This window comes from Vulpes vulpes, chromosome 5, assembly GCF_048418805.1.
Source record: "Vulpes vulpes isolate BD-2025 chromosome 5, VulVul3, whole genome shotgun sequence".
Lineage (NCBI taxonomy): Eukaryota > Metazoa > Chordata > Mammalia > Carnivora > Canidae > Vulpes > Vulpes vulpes.
This window is the reverse complement of record NC_132784.1, coordinates 66,028,280-66,048,614: the sequence shown is the minus strand read 5'-3', so window position 1 is coordinate 66,048,614 and position 20,335 is coordinate 66,028,280. Positions and strand designations below refer to the sequence as shown.

General features: G+C 47.6%; 1 protein-coding gene across 22 annotated transcripts in view; it reads left to right on the top strand.

The window, feature by feature from the left end:
• PC (pyruvate carboxylase) overlaps nucleotides 1-20,335 on the top strand; it is a 100,680-nt gene that overhangs the window by 53,346 nt on the left and 26,999 nt on the right. For 6 of the 22 annotated variants that reach the window (XM_072758478.1, XM_072758477.1, XM_072758482.1 and 3 more), the window contains one exon: nucleotides 11,328-11,574. The exons of the other annotated variants lie outside the window; for them this stretch is intronic. The gene's annotated coding sequence lies outside the window, so the exon portion shown is untranslated. The remainder of the gene's footprint in view (nucleotides 1-11,327; nucleotides 11,575-20,335) is intronic. 22 annotated transcript variants of the gene reach the window in all.

Genomic DNA, 20,335 nt, shown 5'->3' with positions numbered 1-20,335 from the left:
CCAGCTCCTGGGACTGTTGACACAGTGAGCTGCTTGAAAGAACACTGTGATGTCAGGCAGCAGCAAGGAGTTCAAGAAGTGATGGGGGTCAGCAGATGGGCCTGGAAAAAGCTCCATTTTCCTTGTCTGTAAAATTGAGGTAATGCCTGCCCTTCCTTTGAGGCAAGGTTGCTGTTAGTAGCAAATGACAGTATCTCTCTCTCTCTCTTTTTAAGATTGTATTTATTTATTCGAGAGAGAGAGAGAGAGAGAGGCAGAGAGAGTGACAGAGACAGAAGCAGGCTCCATGCAGGGATCCCAACTCGGGACTCGATCCCGGGACTCCAGGACCACACCCTGGGCCGAAGGCAGGTGCTAAACTGCTGAACCACCCAGGGATCCCTGAGAGTATCTCTTAAAGTACCTTATAAATGGCAGAGAGCCAGAGGTATATTGCTGTTGAATGTAATTACAGTACATAGATTAACAGCTCAATAAAACTGTCAAATGAAACAAAACTCACCTCCTAAGTGTTAGGAGATGACCTCGTCCAGCGGTCTGGCACTATACAGACACATACAGCTGTAATTAATTGTTGTTTTCATAACTATTATAACATATGACCTCTTCCCTCAGATGCAGGATGGGTGGCCATGAGGAGACTTCCTGGAGTGGGTTGGGATGTCCCTTTGATTTGGGACTAAGAAGATAAGAAAGGTAGTCTGTTGCCTGGGACTTTGGTAATTCACTTACTATCTTAGGTCCTGAAAGCCCGTCCCTCATGAAGGCTGAAGTTCTTAGCTGGGATGTGTTTTTCTTCCCAGGGAATTCTCAATCGAATTTCTCAACACTGAGGAGAAAGTATATTTTTTTTTTCAAGATTTTATCTATTCATGAGAGACACAGAGACAGAGAGAGAAGAAGAGACATAGGCAGATGGAGAAACAGGCTCCATGCAGGGACCCCGATGTGGGACTCGATCTCGGGACCCCAGGATAACACCCTGGGCCAAAGGCAGATGCCAAACCACTGAGCCACCCAGGGATCCCCGGAGAAAGTATATTCAGATGAGCATATCCCCTGCTATCAGGAGAGCATAAGTGTGAGTCTCAGCGAATCAGAACCTGCTCAGTAGGTGAAGGGTTGGAGCTGCCAGAGTTCCTGGCAGACACCATGCTCTCCCTTCCCAGGGCGTGCACAGCAGGGTAAAGGCCACTGGGAGCCTCTGGTCACTTCTGCCGAGTTCCAGAACATCCTAGGGGAAGGTTCTGTCTGCTCCAATCAGCTGCGTACTCAGTCAGGCTCCCACCTCTGTGACGGAGCACAGTTAGCCTGCAAGGGAAGAGAGGGTGACACAAGTGTGACGCTGATCCAGGTTAGAGGGGGGAGGAGGCTCTTCACACAGTGATGGAATGCCCAGGTATGGCTGGGGCGAGTGTGATGGTTGTGGAAAAATAGTTGCAGATTGATAAGCAGGAAAGGGAGAGAGTGGTAACTAATAACCTAGCTGGGATGGGAGCCACAGGAGGCCCCTGGGAATTAGTGCCCTGAGTGAGGCACAGTTTCGGTGACAGGCAGACTGGGGTATGGGTGCCTTTGGGCTTGGAAGCCATAGCTAAGCTATTTATCCTGATTTTCTGTTTCCTTACTTACAAAGCTGGGGCCATAACTCCTGCCAGACAAGGTTTTGGATGATTAAATGGAATGATGTGAAGCACTTAATGCAGTGGCTGGCACCCAGTAGCAAGCCCAGGCATTATCTATGGTTCTGACACTTTGCTACGTGGCTGTGGTCATGAGGATGAAACCAACAATAGCGAGTGCCTACAACTCTGTCTTGGAAAGGCCTCTAGTCCAGTTTTTGTGCTCAAATTCCAAAGCAGAGGGTGAAAGGTCAGATCAGGGGGTCACAGAGATGTATTTTTCTGGGGTCAAGAACAGAGGGAGCAAGTGCAGCAGCCTCAAGGTCGTATCCTGTCTGGGTTGCTGTTTACTTTCTTTCCTCTAGGAATTGAAGCACTTTGCCTTTGATTTTCCTCACTGTCTCCTTGACTCATAGTTGGACACTCTGGTGAGTGTTTACCCAGAGAACCAAGTTTTCTAGTGAGCCAGGTTCTACCTGTCCTCCCATAGGGGTATTTTGGGGGTGGTGGTGGTATCTAACAGAAGAGCGGTAAGGGCTGGCCAGGTATAGTGGAGGTCACACACTGATTCTGTGAAATTGAATTAATCAGGCAAAGCAAATCAGGTGCTGAACCAGGGCAGTCGAGGCACTCAGGACAGACAGCAGTAGGAAGCCATTACTTCCAGGTTGGGAGAGGAAACAGTGTTTCCTCTAGACTCTAGGGATGGTTGGAAACATGGAGGCAGGAGTGCCCAGCAGGGACTGTCATAGTGGCAGGACACACCTCCAGTCCGTATTGGCACCTAACCCCATAGAGAGTGAGGAAGATACACCCATGCTCTCCTCCACCCTCCTCTCCTGCTTGTGCCTCCCCATGGCTGAACATGCATGCAGGAAACCAGCCTGCAAAGGGAGTCTTTCACAGGTCTCAGATTCCCTGGGCACAGAGCAGAGGGATGTGGGGAGGTGAGCAGAGCCTAACCAACCAGGAAGCCTCTCCTAAAGGCCAAATCTGTGTGGAGACATCTACTCAACAGGCATGACAAGCAGAGGAATGAGGGCTCTGGCCTCCTGTGGGTCAGAGCAGCTGCTATTTTTTGGGAAGGTACTACCTCCAAATCAAAAGTAGTCACTGTAAAGTTGCTCCCCTCGACGGTGGTAAGAAAAGAGGCTACAAGGCAAGTGGATCCAAGAGATGAACTTTATTGCAAGCACCCTCTGCGAGGTTCCAAGACTCATGGGGGGGGGGGGGGGGTGTCGGGGAGGGGAAGTCCCGCTGGGAGGAAGTTGGCAGGGTCCTTTTATCGGGTTGAGGCAGGACATAGGATTGTCCATATTAGGTAAGGTATGGAGGTTATGGGGTGGGAGAAGCCCGTGATGGACAGTTCCCAATTGTGAAGTTCCTGGGTGGAAAATTTCAGTTTCCTGGTGGTGACCTGGAGGCCGCAGTGAAAGTGGCGGGGAAAGTCCACCATCTTGGAGAGGGTTGGCGGGGTGATCCGCCATTTTGGAGCCCCGGTTTCCCAGCCTGCCTATCAGTCACCAGTTTAAAATTTGTTCATCGGGGCAGTTAGGAGAGATATGAAACGAAACGCATATGGATTGGAAAAAAAATAAGTAAAGTATCTTTATTTGCAGCTGACATGATCTTGTGTAGGAAAACCTAAGGAATCCACTAAAAACCCATTAAAATGAATAAAAGAGTTCAGCAGGGTTGCAGGACATAAGATCAATATACAAAAATCAATTGCATTTCTATATAGTAGCAGTGAGCAAATTGAAAATGAAAATAGTGTCATATAGAATAGCATCAAGAAGAATAAAATTCTTATGAATAAATTTAACGAAAGAAATATAAAACCTATAACAGCATAAAACGTTGTTGACAAAAATGTAAGAATACCTAAATAAATGGATTCCCCATGTTCATGGATCAGGAGACTTAATACTGTTAAAATAGCAGTACTCCTCCAAATGATCCACAGATTCAATGCAGGGTCACTCACAATCTCAGCTGCCTTTATTTGCAGAAACTGACAAGATGATCCTAGAGTCCCCATGGAAATGCAAGAGAAGCAGACAGCCGAAATAATTTTGGAAAAGAGCACAGTCGGAGGACTCACACTTTCTGATTTCAGAACTCTGTACAAAGCTACAATAATCAAGACAGTGTGGTGCTGGCATAAAGACAGACATATAGATCAATGGAATAGAATTGAGAGTCCAGAAGTAAATCCTCACACTTATAGTCAATTGATTTTTGACAAGGGTGCCAAGACAGTTTAATGGGGAAGGAATCGCCTTTTCAACAAATGGTGCTGGAACAACTAGATGTCCACATGCCAAAGAATGAAATTGGACACCTACCTTACACCACAGACAAAAATCAAAATGGATCAAAGACCTGAATGCAAGAGCTAAAACTATAAAACTTTCAGAAGGAAACATAATCATAAATCTTTGTGATGTTGGGGTAGATAGTGGTTTCTTAGCTACGACAGCAAAAACACAAGCAATAAAATAAAAAATAGATCAATCAGACTTCATCAATATTAAAAACTTCTGTAGCAGCTAAGGACACTGTCAAGCAAAAAGGCAATGCAATGCAAAGAATGGGAGAAAATTTTTGCAAATCTTATATATGATAGGGAACTTCTATCTAAAACTTTTATCTAGAATATTTAAGGAATTCTTATAACTCAACAGTAAAATAGACAAATAATCCACCTTAAAAATCCAGAGTCCCTGTTTTTCATGACAGAGTCATGAATCAAGCCCTGTGTCTATCAGGGAGTCTGCTTGTCCCTCCACCTCTGTCTGCCCCCCCGCCCCCATCCCACTTGTGCTCACGAGTTCTCTCTCTCTCTCTCTCTCTCTCTCAAATAAATTAAACCTTGGGATGCCTGGGTGGTTCAGCAGTTGAGTGTCTGCCTTTGGTTAAGGGCATGATGCTGGAGTTCCAGGATCAAGTCTCACATCAGGCTTCTTGCCTGGAGCCGGCTTCTTCCTCTGCCTAAGTCTTCTGCCTTTCTCTCTCTCTGTATCTCATTACAGATAAATAAATAAACAAACAAACAAACTAACTAACTAATAAATATAAATAAATAAAATAAAAATATAAATAAATAAAACATAAAATCTTAACAAAAAATGGTGGGAAAAAAACTTTAAAAAAAAAAATAAAAACAACAAGGGATCTGAATAGACATTTTTCCAAAGAAGATAGACAGATGGCCAGTAAACACATGAAAACTACAGGAGGTACAACTTTGTCCCCTCTAGGACAGCTACTTAAAAAGAAAGACAGTAGCAGAGGCTGGTGAGGATGTGGAGGAACTGGTGGGATATAAAATGGAGCCGCTGCTGTGGAACACTGTCTGGCAGTCCCTCAAGCAGTTAAACATAGAGTCACCAGGACCTAGCAACGTGTACCTAGCTGAGGGATGAAACACAGGTACACCCAAAAACCTGCACAGACATGCTCATAGCAGCTTGTTCCTAATAGCCAAAATGTGGGAACAACCCGGATGTCCATCAGCTCATGAACAGGTGAGTAAAACATGGTCTGTCTCTATAGTGGGATAGGACTTGGCAGTCGCTGCCACATGGAAGAACCTCGGATACCTTGTGTCAATGGAAAAAAAGCCAGACATGAAGAACCTTTGTATTCCTTTTATACGAAACATCCAGAATACGCAAATCCAGAAAGAGAGACAACTTGGTGAGAGGTGGGGGTGATGACAGCTAAGGGATGTGAACATGTTCTAGAATTGATTCTGGTGATGGACGCACAGCTCCATTGACTGAATGCCACTGAATTGTACTTCAGTGTGTGAACTGTCTGGTGTGTGAATTCAACCTCAATAAAGGTGTTTAAAACAACCCACGCAGACCTGTCCCCCAGGGGGTAATCCAGTAGGCTAAGTCTGTGACTTCCTGAGGAAACTCCTACTGTTTTGTAATGGCTGATGCTGGCTGTCCTGGGGGCGGAGGTGCTACCTGCCACTGAGCACCTTCTGCCTCTTTTTCTGGATCTCAGAGCATGGGAAGATCCCCTGGAAAATTTTAATTCCAACCCAACTTGCATTTTGGTTTAGTTTAAAAGTTCTGGAACCCTACTGTGAATCAGGCACTAACCTGGGTACTCTTGTGAAAAATGGGGTTCTGGATTTGGATAGGCTTGGTGATTTTTGAGTTGGCTTCTCCCTGTGGGTCCTCCTGAGGCTGATTTTTCCTATCAGTATAGTGAGGGGTGATCCCCTGCGATTGTGGTGTGAATTAAGCAAGCTAGAGGAAGCCTGGCATCCAATGAGCAGAAAATGAAAGCCCCCCCGCCGCCGCAGAGCTCTTGGAGCAAGTTCAAAGATGAGTGAGATCTGACCACAAAAGAGCTGGAGGTCCAGCCTCAGCCAGCACTAGCTACCTGGTGCTCAGTGAGAAGCAGGAAGACACCAGAGCCTTCCCTGGCCATGTCTGGGACATGGGTGGGGAGCCAGGGACGACTCCTTATGGGAGGGGTCTTGAGAGTGGGTGGATCTCTTTGTCATATATTGTATTTACTTCATATATTTTTTTTTAATTTTTATTTATTTATGATAGTCACAGAGAGACAGAGAGAGAGGCAGAGACACATAGGCAGAGGGAGAAACAGGCTCCATGCACCGGGAGCCCGATGTGGGATTCGATCCCGGGTCTCCAGGATCGCGCCCTGGGCCAAAGGCAAGCACCAAACCACTGCGCCACCCAGGGATCCCTTACTTCATATTTTGAATAATCAATCACATGTTGTCGAGTCAGAGGGGTAAGCGGTGAAAGATAGACGTTTTCCTCACGTCTTTTCTCCAGAGGCACCTGCTGTTACCCGCACCTCGAGTCTGCTTTTAGGAATATTCTACACTCATCAGAGCAACTGTATGTCTCTATAGCAGAACTCCTGTGAGTGGGGCAGGTTTGGCTTCTTCCCCTGCTGGTGCACCAGGATGGAAGGCTCAGGCTAAGGTGTCATTCATGCTGCCTCCCTGCCTCACAGTTGTGTTCAGCCAGACTCACCATGGGTCCCATCAGTAGAAACGCTGCCACTGCTTTCCTTCAGGTCCCCTAGAGACAGGGGTGTCCATGGAGGGGGTCCTGTCTGGCCTTTGCCTTCCCCAGCAAGGACACCCCCTCTCCTTATGTGGCCTATGCTCTGGGGTCTTCCTGCCACCTCTCATTGTAGTTCCTGCTGTATTTCTGACCTGGCCACTGCCTTGTTTTGGTGGAGCTTGTCCATAGTAGCTTCCTGAGAAGGAGTGCCGAGTGCCAGGGAGGTCAGCTGGGCAGCCCCTGTCTTTATTTCACCTGTACACATAACTGATAGTTCAGCTAGATATGGAGTTTCAGGTTTGAAATAGTTTTCCCTTTGCAATTTTGAAGGATCACTTTATACTTTTCTGGCCTCCTGAGTTGCTGTTGAGAAATCCTAAACTTTGCTGATGTCTGATTTTTTGTCCTTCTCCCTTTTCCTCCTTTTCTGAAAACTCATAGGACCTGAAATTTCACAACACGCCTGGTGTGGGTCTGGGGTTCATCCATCTTGTTGGCTCTTGGTGTGTCCTTCCGTGGAAACGTGTTCCTGTGCAGGGAGTTTCTTGAGTTTACTGTAACCCCTTTGTTTTTTTCTGTTCTCTCTCTCTGAGACTCCTGTCAGTGGAGTGCTTGGACCAGCCCTCTGATTCTTTTTGCTCTCATCTCAAGCCCATTTTCTGTTTGTCTTTCTGCTTCCGTTTCTAGGAGGCCTCCTCTATCTTGTCTTCCAGCCCTTCTATTGATTTGTTTATTTATTTCTCCCATCATATTTTTAATTTCCAAGAGCTCTGGTTGCTCTCTGAATGGGCCTTTAACAATCTGTGCATAGTTGCCTGTTGATTTGCTGGTACTGTAGTCTTTCCTGACTTCTCTGAGGATATTAATGTGTGTTTGCCTTTTTTCCCTTGCACAGGCTATTTCCTCCCAGTTGCATTTTTCTGCTGCTTTCTTTTGGTCTCTACCTTTTAGGGCCTCTGTCTTCTGCTGCCCAGTGACCTTTGGTGGCCTGCTCATGATTGCTCCCAGGGACTAAAAGCTGCCTGGGAGTCCGGTTCCCAAGCTGCACAGTAGGTGATATGTGTGCCCTTTGTTGGGGGCCCTCAGTGTCAATATCCTGAGGTCTTCCCCCTTGAGAAGGTCAGGTCTCCAAGGAGGGAAGGATGGGCTGCTGTGTTGTGGGAGCAGAGGAGGATAAGGCAACAGCATGCGGAGGTTGACTGAACCTTCCACCACCCTTTTTGACCAGATAGCCAGGCCCTTGACTGTGCCTCACATCCACCAATGTAGACCCTAGGTTTTGCCCTCTCCAGAGACTAAATGTCTGTTCTTCAGGAGAGGGCAGAAGAGGTGAGTAGTCTCTAGACATGAGAGGAGCAGCTCAGCCCAGTCCCAGGGGCCCCAGAGCCATTGCTTCCTAGCCTTCCATGGATTCCGTGGAGAAACCCCAGCCTTCCCCACCACCAGATAGATGACCTGAGATCAGATATCAGCTGCCTTTCAGTTTCCAGGTTGTGTGGCTGTGGTCTCCTCTCCTGCTCTCTCTGTCCTCGGGGCTTTAGAGCTTTAAATATGACCACAAAAAACTCTTCATTCAAGTTTTGCTGTGATTTTAGGAGAAAGGAAAATGAGATGCATAACCCAGCCACAGGAGGCTTTGCACAGATCAGCACAAGGAGAAGGGTGTTCAGGGGAGGCATCCTGGGGAAGACTGCTCCAAGGGAGATGGAGAGTACGTGGATTCTTCGGGAACAAGGAGGAGGCAGTTTGGCTGGAGTTACAAGATTCAGGAGGCTGAGGACTGATGGGCAATCAGGCTGGAAAGGCAGGTTGTGCTGATGAGGAAAGGGCCAGCAGGAGGGAGAGCTTACCTGTGGGTGGGGGTGGGGGGGTGGGGAGAGGAGGAGAGTGAAATAAGGCCTATATTTGGGGTGCTAACTACCACTAGTGTATAGTGCAGATTGGTAGCTAAAGCTAACCGAGAGTAATGGTTGGCAATGGTTAGGAGCCTTTTGCACTAGTTGAAGTAGCATGAAAGAGATGATCTAGGGTATGTTCTTGGAAATGAAAGGAAGAAGAACATGAGGCTTTAAGAGAACTGACAGGCCTCCTTGACTAGATGGTGGGTGAGGGAGAGGGAAAAGCTGAAGATGCTCCCCAAACTGAAGCCCTGGTTCCTGGGCAGATGGAAGACAGGAAGAAGTGTTGAGTTTGGGTTTTGAGGTGTGTGTGTCATTTGGGAGAGCAGGAAGAGGGTGGGGAGGTAGTTCTGTTGTAGAATTGACATTTCGCATCTATATCCAACAGCTATTATTTTAAATCCTCACACTTCAACTTGCAAATGCCTGTATTGGTTAAGAGGGAAGGAGGGGGAGACAGGGTGTCAGGATGTGAACAAAGAAATCAGTCCCTTAGAAAACAAAAGAATAATTTTTGTGTTGTTAAATGAGATTATCAAAAGAATCTCTAGTTTGATATTCTCACAGGTTAATTGGTGTTGCGGAATGGCTTCTGAACTTCCTTAAGACATGGAGAGTGCCAAATTAATTTCTTTCCTAGCTCACCCTCATGTTTTAACTGCATTAGGCACTTGTACATCAGGCTTTTACAAAAGAAACAGAGGCCTCTTTATTTGGGTTCTGTAGCCAAAAAGAAAATGGAGAAGGGGCGCCATTCACGCAGCCACCCCCCTGCCTGTCTCTGTGTCAAGGTGGGATACTCGAGCCATCTGGGTTCTCTTTCAGTGGCTGTCTGAGAGGTAAGGAAAGGGCCCTGATCACTGAGTTTGCAAATTTCTAGTCTACGTCTGCCCACTGTGGCCGATTGTAGCTCCTGGTGTGATGACACTGACCACAGAGTTGGACAGAAGCAGAGTCCAGGAGCCAGTGGGAGCCAGCAGGAGTGAGCCGCATCTGTGTTGTGTGGCTCGCGGGGGGTCCTCAGCGACATGTTGCAGCTGGGCAGGCAGACCCTGTTTCTCATGGTGTCTTGTTGGGGTCGAGGCATGCTTCAGCGTGTTGTCACCATAGACGGAGTCCATCATGGCACAGCCCCAGCCCCGACTGGGCCTCTCCCTTCACAGCCCTTCCCCCACCACGTCTGCCCATCAGAAGCAGGGCCAGCCCCACAGTCCAGCTTCTAATGCTAGAGGCTGACAGTTATAATAAAGGCTGCTTATGTGCCAGGTACTGAACCAAATGCTTTACAAGCAGTTGTTGCTGTTTATGTGCTGTTGGTGTCACTATGACAAAGAAATTAATGTCCGAGGTTAAACAGTTTACCCAGAGTCAATGGGCTTGGTGCAGCCCTGATCTGAAGCCAGGCAGTGGAACCCTGGGATATTAACTGGTGTTAGCCCTGCCCTGTATGCCAGCATCTGAGAATTCTCTTCCCATGTTTCTTTCCTCCTCACACCCAGTTGGCCCTCAGCACCACTGCCGTGTTGGGGTAAAATACAGATAAAATACAAGATGCCTAGTTAAATTTAGCTTTTGGATAAACAACAAATAATTTTGTAATATACCGGGCAGCCCCGGTGGCGCAGCGGTTTAGCACCGCCTGCAGCCCAGGGTGTGATCCTGGAGACCCGGGATCGAGTCCCACGTCGGGCTCCTTGCATGGAGCCTGCTTCTCCCTCTGCCTGTGTCTCTGCCTATCTCTCTCTCTCTCTGTGTTTCTCATGAATAAATAAATCTTTAAAAAAAAATTTTTTGTAATATACCCCAATAAATACTGCATGGTATATACTCACACTTTGAAAAAAAAGTACTATTTATCCGAAAATCACATTTTATTTTATTTTTTTTAAAGATTTAAAACATCTTTTAAAAGATTTCAGATTTTAGAACTGAATGTTCTTTTAAAAGAACATCAGATTTTAACTGAATGGCAGCCCTCAGCTAGTTTTATGTTGGGTGAGAATGAAGTCACGAGTGTGGGAAGAGATTGAGGTAAGTGATCTTGCTGCTCACGGTTCTGGCCAGGTTGTGCTGTGGGCTGCAGGTCTCTGATCCATGGTACACTGTAAAGTAAAACATACTTAATAAATATCTAGGGGATCCCTGGGTGGCTTAGCGGTTTAGCATCTGCCTTTGGCCTAGGCTGTGATCCTGGAGTCCTGGGATCGAGTCCCATGTCGGGCTCCCTGCATGGAGCCTGCTTCTCTCTCTGCCTGTGTCTTTGCCTCTCTCTCTGTGTATGTGTCTCTCATGAATAAATAAACAAAATCTTTAAATAAATAAATAAATAAATAAATAAATAAATAAATAAATAAATAAATAAATATCTAAACTCCAAACATACTTCACTTTTGCTTTTTTTTTCCTCTAAAGAAAGAATATTAAAACAACGTTTTGTAGGAATATGCCAAAATACAGGTAGAAAACTGCTTTGCTTCCCCATTTTCTGTGGATAATCACAACCAAAATTCAAGAATTCTCATACAATCATTCTAACATTTTGCTATTCCAGAAGAGTCACTTGACCTAAACCATTCATTCAGAAAACTGTCTCAATTCTTTTAAAAGCCCCCTCAGAGGGAAATACCACTGCTTTGTCTAATCTGTATCTTTTGCTGATCTGACTGGCCAGACATTTTTCTTAAAGTTAAATATCAGTCGTCTCTGATGCAACTTGGACTAATTATTCCTGGTTCTTGGAACAGCTGCTGCTAACAGGGAGTTTGGATATGAACAGGATGCCCTGCCATCTGCAAATTTATCTTCCTTCTGCTGCTGCTCTTCTGGTTGTGCCTCCTGGAATGTGATGTCTCTGGGCTCCTCAGCCTGAAGAGCCAGAGTCCAAGAGCTACTGGTCATTTCAGGCTGTGGCCTGCTCAGTGTGTCAGGTGCCACTGCGTCCTGCCTGTGGCTAGGCACTGGCATATTTCCACTGGGACTGTTCCAGCAAATGTAGGTACTTTGGTTTCAGAGGAGGGAGGCATTCTCTATCGACTTCCACGTCAGTCTTTCACCTGTACCAGGGGCACCCTCCCTGGGCTTGCTGTCTCTTACTGTCTCTTCTCTCCCTCTCCTCTTTGTAGGACTAAGTACTCTGTCATGTGGAACAAAGCCTGCTGTGTGTATTTTTTTAAAATTTTTATTTCTTTATGATAGTCACAGAGAGAGAGAGGGAGAGGTAGAGACACAGGCAGAGGGAGAAGCAGGCTCCATGCACCGGGAGCCCGACGTGGGATTCGATCCCGGGTCTCCAGGATCGCGCCCTGGGCCAAAGGCAGGCACCAAACCACTGCGCCACCCAGGGATCCCCCTGCTGTGTGTATAATGGAGAATGGTTCATATCTAAAATACATAAAGACTTAATACAACTCAGTAAAGAAAAGACAACCAGTCCATTAGAAAAAGGGGCAAATGATATGAACAGGCAATTCATAAAAAAGAAAATCTAAAAATAATCTCAACAATCTTGAGAAAATATCCAACTTTACTAATAATCAGAGAAATAATTTTCTACCTATGAGATTGACGAAAATCAAAATCTAACAGTAGAAGAGTTAGCAGAGGTTTGGGGAAATAGAAATTCTGCTGTGCTTCTGGTAGCTGTGTGAAGTATTGGGACAACTGCTTTAGAGAGCTATTTGGCAGTATTGACATTTATTATTTATTTGTTTATTTTTATTTATTTATTCATGAGAGACACACAGAGAGGCACAGAAGACATAGGCAGAAGCAGGCTCCCTGTGGAGACTCGATCCCAGGACTGCAGGATTACAACCTGAGCCAAAGGCAGGCACTCAATCATAGGCATCACAGTATTGACATTTAAAATGCGCCAGCTGGGGGCACCTGGGTGGCTCAGTCAGTTGAGCTTCCGAGTGTTGATTTCAGATCATGATCTCAGGGTCGTGGGATCAAGCCCAGCATCAGGGTCTGTACTGAATGTGGGGCCTGCTTGGGATTCTCTCTCTCCCTCTGCCTCTGCCCTCTCCACTGGTGCACACATTCTCTCTCTCTCAAAAAAAAAAAAAAAAAAAAAAAAAAACGGTAAAATGTGTCTGCCATCTGGGGCAGCAGTTCCAATTCCATGTGTAGGCCCTGGAGAAATTCCTGCACATTTTGTACATGGATTCAAGGTTATTCGTTTTTAACATTTTAATTGATATTATTATGGTTGTTTCCAAACATCCATAAAAATGGAACAAATAGTACAATGAGTTTCATGTCTCTGTCCCCCAGTTTCAACAATGATCCATTTGCCAATCAATATACAGTGTTTGATAGCTAAAATTTGGAGACAACCTCTGTGTCCCTCATTTGGGCATGGATGAGCTGTGATATGTATACTGTTATAAAGCCATTAAAATTAATGAGCTAGATCGACTTGTATCAATGTAGATAGATTCCAAATATGTTGGGTGAAAAAACTGAGTTAAAAAAATGACAGTATATAATTTATGGAAAAATTGAAATACAGGTGTATGTTTTCTGGGCACATATCTATCTAATCAGTGTAAAATCTATAAAGGGGGAGCACCCCAGCAACTGGCTTATGGTAACACCTAGGGATCAGGGGAGGAGGAAAGGGGTGAGGGATGGGATTGGAAGAACAGCGAGAGAAATTGGAACTGCTTGTAGGAACTGTTTCCTTTTGTTAACTTTAACTGTAATTTTATCATAATAATACATGTGGACACTTGGGGTAGTCAAATTATGTCATGAGGCCTATAAAAACTCCCTCAGTCCCCTATCTGACCTGCCCTCTTTGATTGTCTCCCTAAAGACAAACTCTTTACTCCTAGCTGCTGACAACCCTATTTACACAGGACTTTTGATTGCTGGGCTCCTGCTATGGAAGATTTTGCTTGCTTTTACCTCTGCCTAAGCCCTCTGCCTGTACCCACTTTTCCTGGTTAGGTAACCATTTTTAAGTACATTTTCAGTTTGCACATCATTAAAATCAAGTATTAATAGTCATACTTGAGAACTTCCAAGTGTATACATGGTAACATTTTCTTGTATACCTTCTCAGTTTCCTGGAGTTACTATTTGCCTCATTCTTCATCCCTAAATTGTAAATTGCTATCCCCTCTCCATTCTTTCAGGGACTTCAGGCAATCTAGCCTTTTTTTTTTTTTTTTTTTTTTTAGTTGTTTACTTAACTCCCTGACTTCCCTCCCCTCCCCTGGAGCCTTCCCCACCCCCACCCTTGGGAGCTTTCCCACTTCTGCTGTTGTCCAGGGCAGTGGTTCTCTGTCATCACTTTCCCTAGATGTCCCCTTGCTTCTTTTCTCTGCTGGCTCCTGCATTCGACATCTTGGTTTACTCCCTTGTCTTGTTAGTGCCTCTCCCCAGGAGCTTCCCAGGCCAACAGGCTCCTGGGATGTGAACTTGCCTTTGCTGGGTGTGCCTGAAAAGGGTCTTTATTTTGCCCCCACATTTGACTGGTAGTCTAACCAGGTGGAGAGTTGTAGCTTGGAGGACATCTTCCCTCAGAAGTAGCTTCTGGCTCAGTGTCACTGTTGAAGACTCTAACGTGCCCTTCTCAGTCTCCTTTTTGGAAGCATAGTAGCCTGGATGAGTGCCCCCAAAGATCTCCAGGTCCTCGTCCCTGGAACCTGTAAATGGCACCTTCTAATGAAAAAAGTTTTTTTATTTTTGTTTGTTGTTGTTATTGTTGTTGTTTTTAAAGATTTTACTTATTCATAAGAGACACAGAGAGGCAGAGATATAGGCAGAGGGAGAAGCAGATTCCCTGCGGGGAGCCCGATATGGGACTCGATCCCAGAACCCTGGGATCATGACCTGAGCCAAAGGCAGACTCTCAACCACTGAACTACCCAGGTACCCCTAAAAGAGAGTTTTTGTGGAGGTGATGAAGTAGAGGACCTTGACGTGGGGATGACCCCAGATTATCCAGGGACCCTTTAATGCCGTCCCATGTGTCCTTGGGAGATAGAGGTGGGAGAGTACACATGTCAGGGAAGGCCAAGTGCCCACAGAGGCCAAGACCAGAGGGATATGGCCATAAGCAGAGGTGTCCAGGTGCTACAAGCAGGGTGCCATGGGGTAGGACACCCCCTCCCGAGCCTCTGCAAGGAGTGTAGCCTTCCCAGCATCTCCATTTGGACCATTTGGATGCTGAATTTCTGGCCTCTAAAACAGAATATACCTTTGTTGTTTTATGCCACCAAGTCTGTGATGATTTGTGACAGTGGTGCCAGCAAACTCTGCAGGAAGCTGTTGGATACCACTGGGTCCCCTTGCCAGGTGGGACTCGCAGCGTCACACTGGCATCTCCAAGCACCCTCACCACCACTGCACGTCCTCAGCCCTGGGACTGCTATGTGCCAGTCTTCCTGTTCTGCTCTCTGGGCGATGTCCTTAACTGTCTTCTCATTCTTCTATTTATTATCGTTAAAAATGTCTGAAACTCTATTTTTAATTTCCTAGAGCTCTTTCTCCTGCCTTTAAAATAGCTGCCGCCTCTCAATGCAATAGCTTCTCTTACTTCTCTGAGATTAATTATAGTTTTTTTTCTAACTATCTGCTCTCCATATTACTCTTCTGAGAGTTTCTTGTTTTTTATTCTCCATTTGTTTTGGTGGATTTGGGGTGAGCTCAAATAGCTGGTGATCTTGGCTGTCCATTCATGCTGAAGGCTGACGTGGATGCAGGTTGGAAAACCTGGGCATGGCGGGACTCAAGGGCTTCACAGGCTGTCTCTGCTGCCTGTCCCCACCCCAGGTGGAGCCTCTCCAGAGCCTGATGGCTGGAGACAGCATCATCTAGCCTGCCTGGGTCTCACTTCCTGCGCCTCTAGACCCGTGCTCTCAGGGCACAGGAACTGTTGTGGGGTTGGTGGGGGGGCTGTGTGTGACCACAGGGGACTCAGGACCAGGTAGCCCTTATGAGGGCTGTGGGTGTTGCTCTTCTTTGCTGCTCTCTACCTACAGCCACTTCTGTGTTCTTTAACTTGATGTTACCGCTATTCATCCCCACTTTTCAAACAAGAGTCATGAGTCATCCTTACTTGTGGCCACTATCCTTTAAGAGGTGCTGGAGGTACTGCCGCTGCTGCGTTTCTGGGTTCCTGTTGTTTCTTGCCTATGTTAGAATGTCTTCCTCAGTTGTCTTCCACCCTCTCATCTTTCCTCCTCACATCCACCTTCCTCAGGATGGCCAGAGTGGTCCCGCTGAATTGCAGCACTCTTCTCCCCTGCCTGGTTTCTTGGATGGCACCTCCTGACCCGGGGGATCTGGTCCCTGCCCCTTGCTGTCAGAGTCCAGGTGTCTGCCCTTGGCCTCTTCCTGAGCACCTTCATTCCTGCCTCTGGCCTCAGTGTACATCCACTAGGCTGTTTGCTCCTTGGCCTTTGCTCCAGCTGCCTCATGCCCAAATTGCCTCCCCGTGCTTCCTTGTCCTGGATGCTTCAGTCCTGGTGTTCTTCAGGAGGGCTTCCTGCTGGCTGCCTGCTCTTCATGCAGCTGGTGCTCGTGCTAGCGCTGCTCACTGCTCGTGTTTGCTGCCTCCCACTCGGCCTTCCCTGGAGGGATCACTGATCACAATCCTAAATAGCTCCCTGTTCTGAAGGCCCTGCTGTGGCCTGTGTCAACCTGAGCAGATAAAAGAAGGGGTCATTTTTATCAGCCTGTGCCCCCCAACCTGGTCCTTGGTTTTAGAGTCTCTGTACGTCCTGGTCATTAGTGGGGAACCTGGGCATGTGTTTTCTTAGGGCTGCCATAGCAAAGTCCCCAGAACTCATAACAAAGATTTATTATCTCACACTTCTGGAGGCCAGAAGTCTAAAGGTGTTGGCAGGACATGTGCTTCCTCCCAAAGCCATAGGGGTCCTTACTTATCTTCTGACTCCTGGTACTTTCTAGCAATCCTTGTAGATGAATTTTTCTGGACATATGGCTGTCTTCTCCCTGTGTGTCATTACATGATCTTCCCTCTCTTTGTCTTTCTCTGTGTCAGAATATCTCCTTTTTATAAGGACACCAAGCATATTGTATTAGGGCCACCCCAGGGGCTTCATTTTCACTGATTACCCCTGCAAAGACTTTGTTTCCCACTAAGATCACATTCTGAGGCCTGGGGTTGGGACTTCCAAGGAGTAGAAGGAACACAGTTCCTTGAGGAACACAGTTCATTCCATACACCGACATTCACTTTCCTGCCACCTTGGGGCTGGAGTGAACTGGGTGAGCAAGTGGGGGAGGAGGTCCTATGTGACTCTCCAGCTGGGGTGGTATCCCGTGAAGGGATCAAGGAGCTTCCGGGACTACCTGCATCCCTGCTGCCTTCTGGTACCTGTCTTCCTATCCAGCCGCCATCCAGAATGGAGTCTTTAGTGTTGAGCACCTTGCTCAGCCCTCCTGGTTCCCACCTTCCATCTGGGAGGTGCTTTTTGCTGACCTTGCCCTTTTAACTAAACTTCCTTATCAACCCTTTGGGCTCTAATCTGTGTTGTATGCCCCACTAACTTGTGTGTGCTGCTCCTAGCAGGGGTCATAACCCTTTGCATTAGCATACCATAATATTTCTGGAAGCTTGTGTGATCTGGAGGATTCATTCATTGGTTTGTTCATTTGTTCCCCAGACATTGAGTCACGGTGTCGGGCACAGTACAGAGTTCTAGGAAGTCAACAGAAGACAAAATAAACTGAGGATCCCATCCCCAAGGTCCTCACAGTGACTCATGAGATGGGTCAACGAATCATTAGGACATGAAGTGCTTCTTGCCATGGACAGCTGTGCCATGGAGGACCTTATAGACATCCTCCATAGACAGGAAGACAGTGGGGTGTGGCAAGGACAATGACAGAGCTTTTCCAGGGAGGTTCAAGCTCACTGAGGAGGTGGGTGTCCAGGATTGACTTCTGAGTGAGTCCTAAAGGACTCAGAGCACTCAGGGCCAGTGGCCTTCTGACAAACTGGTACCTAGGCGAGCATGCGCAGGTCAGCAGTAGCTCTCCTTTTGCACCAGGGGGCACTGTTCGCCCTGCAAGGCTCCCTGTCCTTGAAAAAGGCTGGGACAGGGCAGCCGCTGCTGTGCCAGTTGCCCCCTCCTCAGTCTTGTCCTTCCCTGCAGGACCAGACCCCTTCCTTGCCTCCTTTCTCTGAGCCTGCTACGTCCCCCTGCCTACACATCCCAGCAGCTCACACAGCACCATTTGTCCTGGTGTGGCTGCCCCACCCTCTCCCCTGTGCCTGCTGCCTGAAATCAGAGGGCCAGGGGAGCAGGAGGGGCCTGTGGGGCCATGCTGGTGTGTCTCTGAACCCTTGTGGCCACTTAGGGCAGCAGCCGGCTGTGCTGCCCTGGGCCACATGCTGTTTCCACTCCTGTCTCTGACTTTGGTATTCTTGCTCTTTCTACTTTGTCTGTCTCCTTCACTGTTTTTGTGTCCTCCCTTCAGCTCCCCCTACCCAGACATCCTAGCCCTAGTCAGGCCTCTCTTAGGCTCTTTGATACCGGCTGAGTCCTTTCCTTTCATCTGTCCCTGCTGGCCACCAGCCCAGAGGCCCCCTCTTGGACACGTTTAGGACAGTGCAAGAGCTGCCTGGAGAGAAAGCTCCCCAAGAGCAGCCCCATCCACCAGAGACCTGCTTTTGCCATGGCTGGAATCCTCTGCCAAGAACTCTTTCCTTCTGGTTTTGACCTGCTTTTACTGGCCCTGCGGAGGCCAGCTGGGGGCCGGGGAAGGAGCCTGGTTGGGGTGCTGGTGCTGGGGAGGGTCGGGGGAGTAGATATACGGGAGTCTTTATAGTTCATTTGGAGATTCCTGGGGCCTGTTTCTGATCTGTTCTTCCTTCTCACCTCTTCTCGCTGTCCCCCTACATACCTCTGATGTGGATTTGCTGAGGGGCTTGGGAACGAGTGGCGGGCAGTCCAGACTGAGGGCTTCCAAAACTGCCATCAGCCAGGCACCCCCAAAGCAGAGCCACGGCTCTCCCTTCTAGTGAGCCTCCTGCCCACAGCTGCCCCCTAAGGCTGTAGGAGATGCCATGTGAAGACCAGGGATATTTAGGGTGGAAGCAGTACAGATGCTTGAAGAAGGAGCATTCCAGGGCCTGATGCTTGGCCACAGTGACCATGCAGGTGGCTGCCTTAGCCTGGTCCCAGCAGGGCTCCTCTGGCTGAGAGTACACCCACCCTTAGCACAGTGGCCGTATTGTGTGGACCAAAATTTGGACAACAGTGGCCTGACAGCAGAATTTTGTGCTGCTCCTTGCTGCAAGAGGCAGCCTGGGAGATGTAGTCAAGGTCTGAAGTGGTGGGACTTCTAGTGCCATTTTGACTATTTATTGGACAAATTGAAGCTGCCGTAGCTTACCAGGAACACATGAAGGCTGGCACTGCTGGCCGGCTCCCTGGTGGGAAGTGGCAGAGTGCCCCTGGGGGCCCTGCTGCAAGTTCAGACCAGTGACACAGTTTTTATCAAGACTGTGATTTTTGGTTTTTGGTTTCCAAGTACCTGTCATGCTGTACTTTTGATGAAAGCCACAACTTACTCCTTTAGTTGTGATGACTCCAAATGCCCTCATGGATCAGAGCTCCTGCTTCAGAGTGCAGTGTACAAATTGGGCTCTAAACCAGCCCTGCTAGGTGACCTGGGGTGTTCTGTAATACCACTACACTGGATTCCTTATCCATACAAGGGAATGATAAGGAATTGTAAGAGATACCTGAGTTAGTACTTGCAGAACATCCCATGCGTAGCTCAGTTACCTGGTAAAGAGTAGAGGCACTGCTCGGTGTGCTGGTCAGCATGTGTCCCTACCCGCCAGCACCAGCCTGGCATGTAGGCAGAGCTTGGTGAGCATCGGATGTCCTAGAAGCAAAGTGGGCAGATCATCGAGATTGGGGAGAAGGTGTCCACACCTTTCCCCTCCCTCCTTCCACGGGTTGTTGTAGGCACCATCCTGACTTGATTGTTATCACTGCCTTCTCGAAGGAGAATGCTGAGCTTATTGATCCAGTGTTGGAGGAGAAATCGAAGCTCAGGGAGAAGTAGAAAGTGTGGAGTCACACTGAGAGGCAGCAGGGAGAAAGCAGGTGTTCAGACACTCCCTGCTTCATTCTGCCTCACGCTTGCCGGCAAGGCGTTGTTTACATGTCCCAAGTGAGAGTCAAAGCCGTCTTATTCCCTGTCTCTAATGTACAACCCAAGGCCAAGGAAAGAGATCTGTCAGCTGGCATTTGCAAAAAATAGCAAACAGGCCTCTCTGGGACTGTCAGCTCTCTGGAGAGGAAACCAGGGTAAGGGATCTGCAGGTGACAGTGGTTGCTTTTCTCTTACTATTTCTTTCCCCATCGCTGATGTTAGGGAAGATTTTCACCCATACACATCATCAGCATGGAGCAAGGCAACATGGTGTGCCTGGGGCAGATAACCAGAGGCTCTTTGCTCTGATAGCATCTGAGCAGCCTTGCCTCTCCTGAGGAGATCCAGCCAGCAAGGCTGTGCTGTCCGGGAAAGCAGCCTCGCTGGCTGAAGGGTTCCAGCTCTATCAGGCAGGATCAGGGAAGGTCATAATGCAACAATATGAGAGCTTTCCAAGATGCCAGTTTTGGTTAACGAGGCCCTTGGAGATTTTAAGGGAGATTCTTAGCCAGATTGTCAATGAGTTTGAGGATTTCGTGGTTACCATCCACTAACCAAAACCCACGGTGGGAGCCTGGCCCCAACCCCACACCACTCCCCTGTG